Genomic DNA, 4,241 nt, shown 5'->3' on the forward strand with positions numbered 1-4,241 from the left:
AGCCATATCAAGCTATATTTGCTCCCTGGATGATTCATAGTCCCCATTGATCATCAACTTTCTCACACAGTTAAATGCACCAAAAGCCCAAGATGCCATGGCTCATCATTGGGAAATGATGCATTATTCAAAGCAAACATTTCAATGTGCTTTGTCAACCTCAGACAATGAACTGGACTCAGAAAGCATGGCTTGAAATCCCATTTTTACCACTTATTTGTCAGGTTTCAGCAAATCATTTTAGTTGTCACTCAAAATCCTTTGTGGGATACATGGTGTCAATAGTGAAAACATAAATGTATTTCTCTGAAAGACAACTTGCTTTTACCCAAATCAGATTTAACATATAGCTGTGTTGTGAAGATTAAATGAGGTAATACATGTGAAAGTGCTTGGTAAATACCAAGGTACTCCACAAATAAGAGCTATTGTCTCTATTTTTCTTTTTTATTTTCATTTCCCACTAACCGGAGTTTCTGTCACTCACTTCAAAACATCGTATTTCCTTTCATTATCCCTTCATTATTAAATGTTATCCTTTTTGGAGATGATAAATATCTTTCAGAAAAGATGACACTTAGGTTGTAAAATAATTCTAATCACAAAATGAACCAACGTTCAGTGAAATAAGTGAACCCAGTGGCATGCTGTGGGTTAAATACCCGACACTTGTAAAGAAATAGTATTCAGTTTTTTTGCAAAGGGTTTGCCACCAGAACACTGGGGTCTTGAAAACCATCGCTAACCCTAAACCAAAATGGTAAAGGAAAAAACTCATACCAACATTGTCGTCATTGGACACGTAGATTCAGGCAAGTCTACCACTACTGGTCATCTGATCTACAAATGTGGCGGGATTGACAAAAGAACTATCGAAAAATTTGAGAAGGAGGCTGCTGAGATGCAACAGGGCTCCTTCAAGTATGCCTGGGTCTTGGATAAACTGAAAGTCGAACGTGAACGTGGTATCACCATTGATATCTTCCTGTGGAAATTCGAGAGCAGCAAGTGCTATGTGACCATCATTGATGCCCCAGGACACAGACACTTTATCAAAAATATGATTACAGGCACATCTCAGGCTGACTGTGCTGTCCTGATCGTTTCTGATCGTTGCTGCTGGTGTTGGCGAATTTTGAAGCAGGTATCTCCAAGAATGGGCAGACCCGTGAGCGTGCCCTTCTGGCTTACACACTGGGTGTAAAACAACTTATTGTGGGTGTTAACAAAATGGATTCCACTGAGCCACGCTACAGCCAGAGGAGATACAAGGAAATCATTAAAGAAGTCAGCAACTACATTAAGAAAATTGGCTACAACCCCGACACAGTAGCATTTGTGCCAATTTCTGGTCGGAATGGTGACAACATGCTAGAGCCCAGTGCTAACATGCCTTGGTTCAAGGGATGGAAAGTCACCCGTAAAGATGGCAATTCCAGTGGAACCACACTGCTTGAAGCTCTGGATTGCATTCTGCCACCTACTCGTCCAACTGACAAGCCTTTGCATCTGCCCCCCAGGATCTCTACAAAATTGGTGGTACTGGTACTGTCCCTGTGGGTCGAGTAGAGACCAGTGTTCTTAAGCCAGGCATGGTGGCCACTTTTGTTTCAGTCAATGTTACAACTGAAGTAGAGTCTGTTGAAATGGACCATGAAGCTTTGAGTGAGGCTCTACCTGGGGACAATGTGGGCTTCAATGTCAAGAACGTATCTGTCAAAGATGTTCGTCGTGGCAATGTGGCTGGTGAGAGGAAAAATGACCCACCAATGGAAGCAGCTGGCTTCACAGCTCAGGTGATTATCCTGAACCATCCAGGCCAAATCAGTACTGGATATGCACCTATGCTGGACTGTCACACAGCTCACATTGCCTGCAAATTCGCTGAGCCGAAGGAGAAGATTGTCGTTCTGGAAAAAAGCTGGAATATAGTCCCAAGTTCTTGAAATCTGGTGATGCTGCCATCGTTGATATGGTTCCTGGCAAGTCCATGTGTGTGGGGAACTTCTCTGACTATCCTCTCTGGACCGTTTTGCTATTCGTGACATGAGACAGATGGTTGCTGTGGGTGTCATCAAAGCAGTGGACAAGAAAGCAGCTGGAGCTGGCAAGGTCACCAAGTCTGCCCAGAAAGCTCAGAAGGCTAAATGAATATTATCCCCAATACCTGCCACCCGAGTCTTAATCAGTGGTAGAAGAACAGTCTCAGAACTGTTTGTGCCAATTGGCCATTTACGTTTAATAGTAAAAGACCGGTTAATGATAACAATGCATCGTAAAACCTTCAGAAGGAAAGGAGAATGTTTTGTGGGCCATTTGTTTTCTTGTGTGTGTGGCAGTTTTAAGTTATTAGTTTTTAAAATCAGAACTTTTTAATGGAAATAACTTTGACCAAAAATCTGTCACAGAATTTTGAGACCCATTAAAACAAAAGTTTAATGAAGAATAAAAAAATAGTATTCACAATAGATCCCCATAGGAAATAGAAATATTTATAAGTTTTGGGATCATTTATTATGGGAGATTGAGACTGCTAAGTTATTTAATGTTTTTCTTACTCTGAACCTGATTATTTTTGTATATTTAGGTTTTGATTTAGATATAAATCATATTTGTTCAGTTTACTATTAATATGCATAATATTTTTCAATTTCTCTTTAAAATCAGAAAACAAAAATGTGTAAATGAAGTCCCTCAAATGATGGAAAATAGAGATACTAACAGATTATCATAGAAATGAGGAAAGACTCAGGATTAGAGAGGTCACATGAATAAAATAAAAATTATTTTCAAGCTATAGACTTTACCAACCTTGAAAGTATGTGGCATTAGCCCATTTGATAACAAAGTCGGTCTTTTTTTGGTAGAAGTAGGTTTTAACAAGAATGTCTCAGTGACAAGGTAAAGATGTTATTCTAACAGACTAAACAAAATTAGAATATGCCATCCTCTGTATTTGAATAAAGGACACATGTATATGTGTTCCATATATGTGTTTATGTACAAAGGGATACAAAATAATAATAGTGCGTGTAACAAGGTGGTCACAAATAAGTTGTTAGATACTAAGGGAGCAAGCATACTGCATGATTTTTGCATACTCCAATTGTCTTTGCACACTGCAATGTAAAATATGGATGCTCAATAAATACTTCTTTGCTGATGGCACAGTGCCTAAAAAACAAGAATAAGCCATTTCCCATGTGTGAAACCTGGCATAATTTAAATATGAAAATATTTTAAAGTAATTTTAACTTCTTGAGTACTAAATTATAAAGCAGTGGGAGTGTTTTTCTTTATTTCTGAAATCATCCTAATCTTATATTGAGTGTTTTGTACTTGAGGATGTATCTTATTTTTTAGTAACTTTATAGCAAGATCTAATTGGCATAAAATAACTTGCATATACTAAATGTGTAAATTGTGATACATTTTGACAAATGAATATACCCATGAAATTTTATCTACATCCATGAAACAAATAGAGATCATGAATGTACCATCATTTCCAAAAGGGTTATCAAAACTTTTTGTAATCTGCTCCTCTATTCTGTTCATTTTATCCATTGGTCTATCTTTATGACAATGACACACTGTCTTATTACTGTGGTTTTGCAAGTCTTGTTGAGCTTCTTGGAACTCTGGGTTTATAGTTGTCATCAAATTTGGAAAATGTTCAGCTAATATTTCTTCAAACGCTGTGTCTGCTCCTCTACCTCTGTCCCCCATCAGGGACCCCAGCTACATATCTTCGGCCACTTAAAATCACCCACAACTCACTGATGCTCTGTTTTTTTGTGTTTTTTTTTAAGTTTATTTGAGAGGGGGAAGGAGGGGGGAGGGGCAGACATAGAGGGGGAAGAGAGAAATCCAAGCAGATGCCCCACTGTCAGCTCAGAGCCTGATGTGGGGCTGGAACTCAGGCACTGTGAGATCATGACCTGAGCCAAAATCAAGAGTTGGACATTTAACCGACTGAGCCACCCAGGTGCCCCTCTCTGTTTATTTCTTAATTTTCACTTCTCTCTGTGTTTGCATTTTGAAAGATGCTACTGATATGTTTTCAGCTCACTAATTTATTCTGCAGTATATATTCTCCTTTTAATCCCAGCCCATGTATTTTTCATGCAAGACATGATAGATTTCGTTTCTAGAAGTTTGATTTGGGTCATGTTATTACTTCTGTGTCCCTACTTAACTTTCTAAAAATGTGGAGCACCATTAAAAGAGCTGTTATGTTT

The 4,241-nt window shown here is 38.5% G+C and overlaps 1 pseudogene; it reads left to right on the plus strand.

Moving 5' to 3' along the window:
• The first annotated feature begins 757 nt into the window (after positions 1-757).
• Positions 758-2,224, plus strand: LOC102967930 (annotated as a pseudogene).
• Positions 2,225-4,241: the final 2,017 nt, after the last annotated feature.

Source organism: Panthera tigris, chromosome B1 (genome assembly GCF_018350195.1).
Source record: "Panthera tigris isolate Pti1 chromosome B1, P.tigris_Pti1_mat1.1, whole genome shotgun sequence".
NCBI classification, from domain to species: domain Eukaryota; kingdom Metazoa; phylum Chordata; class Mammalia; order Carnivora; family Felidae; genus Panthera; species Panthera tigris.